A 12531-nucleotide genomic window follows, 5' to 3' on the forward strand; every position below is an offset into this window, starting at 1 on the left:
GGAAAAGGTTCCCAGTCCTTTGATAAGCAATAGCGACTAAATGTCATCAGCATCACTGCTGAATATTCAGGAAGGGGAGGGTGGGCGTGTGGAGAATTAATCAAGTCAACTACGACGACTATGACTCTTAAAGGAAATAACGCTGCGATAAAATTTTGCCACACTGGAGCAGTGCAAGGCTTAATCACCAGAGATGTCTGTAGGGAAGCTGAAAATGTTTTTTGGGGGGGAGCCATTTCTATTCCCTGGCTCCCGTCTTCTCAGATAAAAAGTAATAACCTAATTAAAAGGTGCCCAAGCGTGGCTGTGAGCAGTAAGATGGAAGTGTAGGAAATAAAGGACAGACAGACAAACATGTTGGCGGTTCTTCCCCTCAGTCACAGATCCCACCCCACCTGCCTTGGCAGCCAGAAGGGTCAGATGGAGCTTCTTGATAAGCCTGCCATAGCCGTAGCCAGTAGTTAAACACAGAGGCCACATCCGCACCATACATTTAAAGCAGAATCATACCACTTTAAACTGTCGTGACTTCCCCCAAAGAATCATGGGAGCTGTAGTTTCTTAAGGACGGTGAGAGTTGTTAGGAGATTCCTGTTTCCCCTCACAGAGCTACAATTCCCTTGAAAGGGGGATTGATTGGTAAACCGTTCTGGGAATTGCATCAGTACACAAATTACAGATCCCAGGATTCTTTGGGGGAAGCCATGACTGTTTCATAGTGCTTTAAATGTATGGCGTGGATGTGGCCAGAGAGAGGCTGTTGGCTGGGGCTGATGGGAGTTGTAGTCCAAAATATCTGGAGGGCGCCAGGTTGGGGGAAGCTGGTAGGGGAAGGGCCATAGCTCAGTGGTAGAACACCTTTGCACACAGAAATTTGAATCCCTGGTACCTCCAAAGCTGGGAGAGGCTCCCTGTCTGAAACCCTGGAGAGCCGCTGCCAGTCAGTGTAGACAGTACTGAGCTAGATGGACCAATAGGCTGACTCAGCATAAGGCAGCTTCCTGTGTTCTTCATATTGTCAGACCATTGGCCCATCTTGCTCAGTATTGTCTACACTGACTGGCAGCAGCTCTCCAGGATTTCAGGCAGGGGACATACCCCACCTTACCTGGAGATTTATTTATTTATTTATCAAATTTGTTTGTCGCTTTTCTTCACAAAAGTGAGTCCAAAGCGACTTACAATCAATAAAAAAGTTAAAACCAGTATAAAAACATAAAGTAAAAAAGTTTTTAAAACATATAAATGTAACAATGGTGGAACAACTCACCCCCTAGAAGAGGCTCAAATGTAAAGAACCCTCCAAAAGCCCTCCAAAATGAGGAGCCAACTGCCTGGGAGAAGAGAAATGTTTTTCCCTGGTGCCTAAAATTAGATCATGGTGGCGCCGGGCATGCTTCCCTGGACAGAACATTTCATTAGCAGGGGGCCATCACTGAGAAGGCCCGTTCTTGTGTCAGGATGCCAGGGATTGAAGCTGGGACCTTCTGCATGCGAAGCAGATGCTCTAATCACTGAGTTACAGCACCTCCCCTAAGACCTAGGACCACAGGAAGCTGCCGTACTGGATCAGGCCATGGGACTTTCTAGCTCGGTATTGGGCATGTTTAGCCTGGAGAAGAGAAGACTGAGGGGAGATATGATAGCACTCTTCAAGTACATGAAAGGTTGTCACATGGAGGGCCGGGATTTCTTCTCAATCGTCCCAGAGTGCAGGACACGGAATAATGGGCTCAAGTTGCAGGGAGCCAGATTTCGACTGAACATCAGGAAAACCTTCCTAACTGTTAGAGCCATACGACAATGGAATCAATTGCCTAGAGAGGTAGTGGGCTCTCCGACACTGGAGGCATTCAAGAGGCAGCTGGACAGCCATCTGTTGGAAATGCTTTGATTTGGAATCCTGCGTTGCACAGGGGGTTGGACTGGATGGCCTTGTAGGCCCCTTCCAACTCTACTATTCTATGATTCTATGATTGTGCACATTGACTGATGCCGGGGATTGAACCAGGGACCTTCTGCATGCAAAGCAGCTGCTTCATCGCTGAGCTCTGTCCCTTCCCCTAAATCATCTTCCCTTCCGTGGAGTGCGGGAAGTTCCGAAAGGGGAAGCCCGAGAATAGGGGCCATCCCTTAGCCACATCAGCATGCGTGGGCCACCTCGCCCCCTGAGCATTAACCGTCCTGCCTCTGCCTTTCATGCGCCTCAGAGGGAAACATCTGTTGTGTTTTGTGTGGTTCCAGGAAACATTGTCTGAGTAGGTGGCAGCTCGTTTTCAAAATGCAGGGTGATGGGGCACCCCTTGCTGCTTTTGGGGTGGGGGGGGAAGAAGCAAAACCACAATTGCTGCAAAGACACGTAGTGGGAAGCACTCGGGACTTGCTGCAAGCAGCCATTAAGCTGTTGTTTACAGTGTGTTTCTCTTTGAAGCAGCCTACCTCTAGGCTGAAGTTGGCCCCAGATTCCCGAGTTCCCTGGGTATGATGCACCCAGTATTGCCCCCACACACTCCTTGTCACTGTTACTACATCCCATTTGCTTGCGATCTTCCTCTGGCCCCTGTCTAGACCACTGCCCTCAAAGTAAGACAGGGTTAGGGAAGCTGTGCCCATTCCCCTGATGGCGAAGGGCTGTAGATCAGTGGTAGAGCATGTGCTTTGCGTGCAGAATGCCCCAGGTTCGATGCCTGGAATCTCCAGGTAGGGCTGGGAATGTCCCCTGCCTGAAATCCTGGAGATCTCCCACCGGCCAGTGAGCTAAACGGACCAAGGGCCTGATTGAGTATGAGACAGCTTCTACCTGCCTTCCTTACTGTGCTGCTGGACTCCCAAATCCCGTTATCCCTGACCATTGACCATGCTGACTGGCACTGATGGGCACTGCAGTCCAATAGCATCTGGAAGGCCACAGGCTCCCCATCCCTGTTTTAATCTGTCTTAATAAAAGCCAAAGCAGCCACTCACGCAGAGACACAGCAGGGAGCCCCCTTTTCTGGATGGTACTTCCAGGAGCCTTTAGTCCAGGGATGGGGACCCCATGGCCCTCCAGATGCTGCTGGACTACACTTCCCATCACCCCTAACCACTGGTCATGCAGGCTGGGGCTGGTGAGAGCTGAGAGCCCGGCAGCATCTGGAGGGTCGCAGAGGTTCCACATCCATGGGGTAAGGTGAGTACAGGCCATGCCTTCTCATCCTTGCTCTGGTTGCAGCTTGTATTTGTGGAGAGGGCACACAGACAGGCAGCTACAGCAAGAAGGAGCAAAGTGAAGGGGCTCTCTGGGGTCAGTGACAGCAGGCCCCCTTCTGGGGTTAGGGTCTCAGCAGCTGCCCAACAGTACCGATACCTGGTGCCAGCCCTCTGGGCTGTATTCACAATGCATGACCAAGAAGTATATTGTGTGCAATTTGGCTGAAGCTTGCTTGCAAGTATTTTGTTTGCAGGTGAGAGGCGATGCCTGGTGGAGTTGATCAACAGTTACTTTTGCCAGAGGGATGTATTGAGGAGGGAGGTGGCAGGCCAAGCCTCCCTCCCCCCCGCAGTTTCCTGAAGTGCCTTTCTCATGCAGGCAGGTCCTATTTTGTTAGCCCAAGAGCCTCTTTCCAAGGGCCTCCCTTCCTCTTCCTTCATTCTCTTACACCCCAGAAAGGACACAGCTAAGCCAGCAAGCATAGCCTGGATGGCTGCCAGTCGCTTCTCGGAAAGTAACAGCCCCCAGAAGGGCTGGACGCAAGATAGAGAGGCTCCTCTCCTCCTCCTCCATCATTGTGCTCCAGCGTCTTTCAAATCTCACACTTCTTCCCCCACACTCAGTCTCCCTTGCATACGCCTCTGTTTCCACTCGTGCCCAACAGCCTCTGTCTGCATCCCACTGAAGAACAGCCAGGGCCAGCTCCCAACCTGCCTGCATCTGTGTGGGTTTCTCTCTCTCTCTCTCTCTCTCTCTCTCTCTCTCTCTCTCTGCTCAAACTGGGCTGCAGTTCAAGCTTCACAGTCCTTGGCCTGATGCTGGCACTTCAACAAGCTAATGTGCTAAACAGCTGTTACAGCCCCATATTTCATGTCCACACTTCAAGGTCCGTCCAGCATTGCTCTCTCCGGACCTCAAGGCATTCCCTCTCCACCTTCTCCCTTGCTGTGCCCACACACCCCTCCAGGAAACTCCAGCTTCCTTTTTATCAATTAAAACAACCTAAAATCACAATATCACACACACACACAAATAGGGTGAATCCCCAAAAATACACATCTCACGTGTCAAAGGCCAGGGTAAAGAGATGCGTCTTCAGCATTTGCTGAAAGCTGGAATTTTTTTGTATGTTTCTGTTTTTCTTGTTAAATTGTTTTGTTTATGTTGCAACCCCTGGCCTCCTTTGGGAGGAAGAGAGGGATATAAATTAAATAAAGAAGAAGAAATAAATGACTAGCTATGTGTGGGCATATTGGCTAATAACAGTGTTTATTGAGGGAGGTAACATTTCTGGACTTACTAGCAAGGATCACTGCACACAAAAAAAGCTAGCAGGTCAGGAAGGAGGCTAGGATAGATAGAATTCTTCTCCCTGGCATTCTTGATTTCTGTGTGCACTCTGCAGGGAATATGTTTGCATGGGTCTGTGAGCTCCAGGATGAGTTGGTATAACACAGACACAGCTTTGGTCCTATTAAGGTATTACCATACTGCAGGTAAAATACATCTTATCTTGGAATTATTGATGTTCACCTGAAGGGCAAAGGAAATTTGAGGCTGGGTTTGAAAGTCCAGGAAGCTGCATGTAAGGCTCATATCTGCTAACAAAACAAGGAAAAAAGCCTCCCTCTCTCTCACACACAATCCCAATAGTTATACCTGGCTTGGCCAATTCACAGGCATCTTAACTGTTTCCCTATCAACAGGGTTTGTTGTTGTTGTTGTTGTTGTTGTAGTAGTATAAAACCAATTACAAAAAAAACATAGTTAACATACATTAAAACAATTCCACCAAAACATTAAAATATACATCCAGTTAAAAAGTACATTAAAGCAAGCTCAATCAGAACAATCAGAACAGTTAAAAAAGGCAATTAAAACTTGTCTTCAAGAGCCGGCAGAATGCCAGTACTGATGAGCCCCCTCGGATTCCACAACACTGGTGCTACCAGTGAAAAAGCCCACTTCTGTTACCACAAGCTGATAATCATCAGGCTGCAACAAAACGAAATGTGTTCCATTTGTTGATCTTAATGTCCTTACCGGGCACTATTAGGCATCCTTTTCTCTATCAGAACCAAAGGGAGCTTTAAGGCGTGTCCACAGCTTCCGCAAAGAGCTCTGCTTGCTAGACCTCAACCTTAGGCCATGAGGTCCCTGGTGTTAGTCCAACCATCCCCTTGCCAAGTTGATTTGCACTTGGAGTTTAACAGAAAGTCTTTTCTGTTGAGTCTTTGCTAGGCTTGAGAGGGAGATAATCTCTTGTGAAGGGGTATTATTATTAGTTGTTGTTGTTGTTGCTGCTGCTGCTTGATACCTGAAGGGCCCCAAGCAACTAACACAATGTTAAAACAAAACAAATAAAACAGATTATAAAAACATAACAATAAACAATCACAAAACAATAGCAATACCACCCCCACAGCCACAGGAAGGTTTGGAAACAAAACATCATCTCAATCTATTGAATGCCTGGGAGAAAAGGTACATCTTTACCTGGTGTCAAAAAGATGTCAGCAATGGCGCCAGGCGGCCCTCACTGGGGAGCATATTCCACAGATGGGGAGCCACAACTGAAAAGGCCCTCTCCCTTGTCACCACCCTCTGAGCTTCCCTCAAAGGGGGGACCTGGAAAAGGGCCTCAGAGGAAGATCTAAGGGTTCGGGTAGGTTCATATTGGGAGAGGCATTCCAGAAGATATTGGGGTCCTGAGCCATAAAGAGCCTTATAGGTCAAAACCATCCCTTTGAATTGGGCTTGGAAGCGTACAGGCAGCCAATGCAATTGGAACAGGATAGGTGTATCTACAGTTGGGAGAGGTGGTAGCCTGCCAAGTTTATGGAGGTTATTTATATTGTGAAAGGATGGTAGCTCAGTGGTAGAGTATCTGCCCCAGGTTTGAACCCTGGTGTCTCCAGGTAGAGCTGGGGAAAACTCCTACCTGAAACCCTGGAGAGCTGCTGCCAGTCAGTGTAAACAGTACTGAGTTAGATGGACCAATAGTCTGGCTCAGTATAAGGCAGCTTCCTATGTTCCAGGTACCTGCTTTAGTTCCACCTTCCTGTGTAGAAGAGCTACCTGTAACTAGGGCTGCTAATTCATCTGTTTTGATGCTGAGGTTGAAAACTGCCTTTGCGAGGAAAAATCCTTAAAAGTGTGAATGTTCATTTTTGGGAGGGGAGTGAAGTGCACTGCCACTGTTTCCCATATTTTCTGTTGATTCTGCACCATTTCCCCCTTTGTTAAGGGTTGTTTCTCCTTCCTTGAGTGATGCAGACTATCACAGATCACATAGCAAATGTGGTGATGCCACAATGCTATGTGTCCAGTCAGATTTCAGATTGTCCAGTGTTATTGTTGAGAGCAAAACCAATTTAGAGTGAAGACAGTGCTTCTGTATCGGAACAAGGATGGTCGAGGCAGTCAGGGATCATGTAAGTGTGGTGATGTCACAGTGTTATGTAGCTAATCAGATTCTTTTGTCTGGTGCTGTCTTTGAGGGAAAAGCCAATTTATAGTGAAGGCAATGCTTTTAGATGGGCCACAAGGCTGGTCCTAGGCAATCAGGGATCACATAGCGAGTGTGGTGATGTTACATTGCTATATACCCAATCAGATTTGGTGTTGTCTGGTGCTGTTGCTGAGGGCAAAATCAATTTTGAGTGAGGGCAATGCTTCTGAATTGTCCACAAGGATGGTCCTAAGGAATCAGGGATGATAGAGTGAATATGATGATGCCATTACAGGCAAACAAATCGCGTTCTGTGAAATTTTGCCTGAACAGGTGAATATTTAATTGTCTCTTCATTACTGAAAGAAGCCTTTCAATACAGGCAAAAATGTTCAAACAAATCATGCAAAAATGTCCCACAAACTGTGTACCTTTTAACTATTCCCATGGCGGATGGTCTTGTGGTGAGGGATGCAGCCATGAAGGGTATGTTTGTGTAACATGGCTCCACACACAAGAAATCCAATTTCTTCTCCTCCTACATTCACTCTTGTGTCATCTGTGCCATGCTGACGTCTCCATCAAACCCAGCTTCTAAAGCCCATGGGAGAAAAGAGGGACCAGGGCTACACTGAGTGCATCAGTGGCACATTTGTTTATGAAGCGAGTTTTGCACTTAAGATGAAGGTCCAGGCTAAAAATAAAAAACAACTGATGAGCACCCCCAGGATCTACCTCTTCTGTTTCTCCTCTTCCCCTCCCGTGTTGGGCTAGGGAGATTTTTAAAAAGTCACTTTTAACTTCCGTTGTTTTGTATTTCTGGTGTTCAGCTCAGCAAGAAGGACGTATCAGCCAGGGGTTTGCCTCTAGTCTTCTGCTTCACATTAATTGTAATTGTTCTTCTTTCTACTTATTCCACCCACTCAGGCACAGAAAAAAGGCTGCGGTCTCCCACAGCAAGGAGGCTTCAGACTTTTGACACCCAAGAGATATGAGATGAACCACTTTCTGTTCCGTATCATATCTTTGAACTTTTAAAATGCTGAACAGGCTTGATAGGAGACAAGGTGTAGTAGTTATTAGCATGTACCTATGTGCATTTTTATTTTTAGATGGGGAAGGGGAGATATGTATCTATGGATGTGTATGCCCTGTGGATCTTCTGATTCAATAAGCCTGCAAAAGGGAAAGGAAAGCACTCTTATAAAAAGAGCTGCTAAGCCTGCTATGAAGATATTACTAAAATATATTTCTTGGGCAGGTTAGGTCACATAAACAGTGTAGGAAGGAGGGACAAGGAAGAAATTTGATCTAGTTCACGTTTAAACCAAATTTATCAAATTCACACTTTGGGAAACAATATGAGAGAACACACAGCCATCCTTTGAAATTTGCACTTATCCGAATTTTGTGATGCAGTTCTCCAACCAATGTTGACAAAAATGCTTATGTTAGGGGAAAGTGTGCACAAAACAAATATATTGATGAAAATAACTTACAAAGGTGCATTATTTAGAAGTTGTGCACGTTAGTCAAAACTGCATAAAATTGTGTTTATTAGGAGAAATTCACACCAAAATACCGCACCAATTTTCATGAGGATTTTTTTTAAAAGCAAATTAATGCAGAGATGTGGAGAGCCTAATTTAAGATTGGAAAAACCAGAAACTGAGTGGACTGAAATTGACAGATCCTGCCATGGGTAGCAAGAACATAGGAAACTGACTCATTCCAGGTCAGATTATTTGTTCATCTACTTCAGTATTGCCTAGCTGTAACTAGCAAAAACCACTCCAGGGTCTCCAACAAAGAGCTGGGCTTTTCAACCATCTTGCCCCCTTCTTCAACTGGAGATGCCAATTTGAATGAACCTAAGTTAGTAATCCCCATTAATGCCAATGGGTCTACTCTGAGTAGGACTAGCATTGGCTATGACTCTTCATATCTCAAACCCCTTGGAGAGCCAAGGTCGCTTCCCACTGGCAGGAATGAGGAACCAGTCGGTCGCCCTCCAAACGTTATTGGATTCCATCATTGGGGAAGAGCCACAGCTCAGTAGCAGAAAGTCCCAGTTTCAGTCCCTGGCAGCATCTCCAAGTAGGGCTGGGAGAGACCTGAAACCCTGGTGATCCTCTGAGCTAGGAGAACCAACGGCAGGACTCAGTGTAAGGAAGAGCTTCCTGTGTTTGTATTTACATCAGCCCTTTATTCAGAACCATGAGGGCTAGGTTCTTCCTTTATTTTTTGGGAAGGTCTGTAGCTCAGGGGTACAGCATGTGCTTTGCATGCAGAAGGTGCCAGGTTCAGTTCCTGGCAGCATCTCCATGTAGGGCTGGGAATGCCCCTTGTCTGAAACCCATAGACAAGTGTGGCACAAGCAGAGGTGTAGTCGTCCAGGGTCTCAGGGGGACTTAGACCCCTTACGTTTTTGGGGGCAGAGTGCCTATATCTCCAGCATCCTAGGAGCCAATCAGCATGAAAAGGGAGTGTGTTAGCCACTGAGAAGAGTCTTCTTGCATGCTTCCTTGTCCTTTCCTGCTGATTGGAGCCAATCAGAGTTCAAGGATGTGAGTCAGCCACTGAGTAGATTATTTTCAGTAGCTAACCCTTTCCTCTTTCATGTTTATTTGCTCCTAGGGGCATCTATAGTTGTGGGAGAAGGCATTAACCAGGATCTCATTCTCAACCAGCAGCAGCAAAAAAAAGGGGGGGCGTGGCTGTGACTATGAGGAAGGGACCCTGCACTCCTGAATTTGACGCTATACTGGGCACAGGGCAGCTTCCGATGAGTGCGGGAGCGCTCGTGCGTTCCAGCAGAGCTTGGCCATCCAGGCTTCTGAGCAGCGCCTTTGCAGGGAGGGCAGGAGCCAGAGCGTTTCTCTCCAGCAGCAGCCGCAGTCTTGTCTCTCCCTCTCTCTCGCTGGGCCAGTAAACAACGCCAGCTCCGGCTCCTGCCTGCTTCGCCTCTTTCGTTCTCGGCTGCGGCGGCTGCTCATTCCGGGAAGCCTGGGTTCCTCCCCGCCCCCTCCCCAGAGCGCCGCCGGTCAGATGAAAGGCATCGATCTGCCGGCGGGGGAGCCACGCTGCGCCGTCTGGAGCTGTGGGAGCAGGAGGAGGCGAGGCGAGGCGAGGCGAGGCGAGTCGGCGGCTCCACGTGGGAGGCCCACGACTGCCGGCCGCAAGTGGCAGGCCAGAGCGGAGCCAGGCAGCCAAGAGGTGACCTGACCCCGGCGCGCAAAGGCGCAGCGTCCTCCTTCGTCCGCTTGCCAACAGGGCCTTTTGCATGCCTGTCTGCAGCCCCCCCCCCCGGCAAATACAGCTATTTAATGGTGGTACCAAGCAAAGGAGTGGGGCGGGGACGACAGTGCTTAATTTGTCTTTTTAAAAATGAACTCGGATATAGCACGTATACCATATGGGGAGTGGCTCAGGGGCTACGTGCCCTGCTACCTGTGCAGCCGTGGGCAAGCTGCATAGTCCCAAGGAACCCAATTGCCCCTAGCTGGCAGTTGCAGACAAGGAAGGGGCTGACTTGTGCAGTTGTGGCCAGCTGAGCAGGCCCAAGCCAGCTGGGGAGGACTAGCCTCAGAGGGAGGCAATGGTAAACCCCCTCTGAATACCGCTTACTATGAAAACCCTGTTCATAGGGTCGCCATAAGTCGGGATCGACTTGAAGGCAGTCCATTCCCATTTCAAAAATGAAATCAAGCCTGCTTGGGGGAACGGGGAAAAAGAAATCCTGGCTAGGTAAACGTAAGGGTCTGCACAGGAGCAGAGTCCACAAGGGACAAAGAGACTCATGGTACCTCAAAGGGGACCAGATTGATTATAGCAGAAACCTTTATTAACTTCATGATAATAACTACCACTACTGCTTTTTGGTTAGCCCTACTCTTGAGGCTACGGGCATACTACCCTGAACACACCTGATCTCGGAAGCTAAGCAGGGTCAGGCCCAGTTAGTACTTGAATGGGAGACTACCTGGGAATACCTGCTGCCGTAGGCTTAGAGGAACGCAATGGTAAACCACCACTGAATACCTCTCACCGTGAAAACTCTATGAATATATCCAAAAAAGAGTCATAGGGTCGCTATAAGTCATAACCGACTTGAAGGCATATAACAACAACAAAAACTCTTGAGTAGATCCATTGAAATGAATGGACATGAACTTAGGTTTATTAATTTATTAATTGGGTTTACGCTGAGAAAAACTTAGCTGGATACAAACTTGAGTTTTGCTCTCATCCTTATTCAAAAAGTAGCTTCTCAAGTTTTCTTGACCTCTTTCAAAGAGTCTTGTGTTACCTGAAAGACAACTGGATTTATTGTGGCAGAAGCCTGCATAATAGTAATAATAATAATAATTGCAATAACTTCAGTTTTTAGTCTTGCCCTTCCTCCACAAGAAGAGGATTACATGGCCCTCCCTACACATTTTATCTTCCCAACCATCCTGTGCGCTAGGGACAGCAATTGGCCTAAGGTCAACCAGTGAGCTTCAAGCCTGGGGTGGGGGGTTGAACCTCTCCCTTGTTGCATGTACACAAAAGCTTGTGCAACAATAAAGTTGAGTCTAGTTTAAAGTTGCAGCACATCTGGGACTGAGCCCCACTGAACGCAATGGAGCTGAATTCTGAATTAACATGGATGTAATTGTGCCGTAAATCTGGTAGCACAAGACTCTTCCTTCCTTTTGCCGCAGTGGGAAGGGGGGGAGGTAGGTCCGTGGCAGAGCATCTGCTTTGCATGCAGACAGTCCCAGGTATGGTTGGGAATGCTCCCAGTCTGGAGAGCTGCTGCCAGTCAGGGCAGGCAGTACTGAGCTAGGTGGACCAATGGTCTTACTCTTTATAAGGCAGCTTCCTATGGGGTAGATTTTTATGAAACCTTGGAGAGCTACTGCCAGTCAGAGCAGGCTATACTTGCTTAGTTGGATGAATAGTTTCTTATTTCAAACACCAGGAGACATGGTCAGTGAAGCCTGTTACTGAACTATTTTTTTTTATTTAGCTGGACTGAAAATGTTTTGAAAAATAAGAACAGTGGTACAGGAAAATATTTATGGGTCTGTTGGTGATTACCACCCACCCACTGAATCTAGCTGCTTGATAGACTTCCTTTGATGGGGATATCTCTGGTTACTAGGGGCACCTGAGATCTAATTTCCTTTTGATCACTAGTAGCTGATTTTTCAGATGTACTCACAGCTCCTAATGAAATCAATGATCATTGCTGCAGGCCCACAGAGTTTTGCCTTTCTTATCTAGTCGACAGAGAGGGAAATGGCTTATTTTACCACCTCAATGCTGCAGAGTAAATTGACAGCAGAAAGACAGCATGGCCAATGGTTAGGGATGATGGAAGTGGAGTCCAGCAACCTCTAGAGGGCCACACAGGTTCCCCATCCCTGAACTAAAAACGCCTAGGTGCTGGAAGCACCATTTGGAAAGGCGGCTCCCTGCCGTGCCTCTGCATGAGTGCCTGCTCTGGCTTTTATTAAGACTGATTGAAACGGGTGGCGAACTTGTGGCCCTCAAGGTGTAGTTGGACTCTCAGCTCCCATCAGCCCCAGCCAGCATGTCCACTGGTCAAAGATGATGGAAGATGTAGGGCAATATAATCTGGAGGGCACCAGAATACCCATTCTGTACACCAGGTGCGGGGAACCTTTTGCTCTCCTGCTGTTGCTGAACTACAGCTCCCATCATCCCTGGCCATGGGCCATGCTTGCTGGGGCTGATGGAAGTTGTAGTCCAGCAACATCTGGAGGGCCAAAGGTTTCCCCATGCTTGCATTATACATAAAGGTCCTGTAGTTCAGCTTCCTTTCTTGAGAAGTAAGATTGATGGGTAAAGCCATGTCCAATGTCTGCTCTTACTACAGCTT

General features: G+C 47.6%; 1 pseudogene; it reads left to right on the forward strand.

The window, feature by feature from the left end:
* The first annotated feature begins 10539 nt into the window (after window positions 1-10539).
* On the forward strand, window positions 10540-10648 carry LOC133372991 (5S ribosomal RNA; annotated as a pseudogene).
* The last annotated feature ends 1883 nt before the right edge of the window (window positions 10649-12531 follow it).

The sequence above is a fragment of the Rhineura floridana genome, chromosome 18 (assembly GCF_030035675.1).
Source record: "Rhineura floridana isolate rRhiFlo1 chromosome 18, rRhiFlo1.hap2, whole genome shotgun sequence".
NCBI lineage: Eukaryota > Metazoa > Chordata > Lepidosauria > Squamata > Rhineuridae > Rhineura > Rhineura floridana.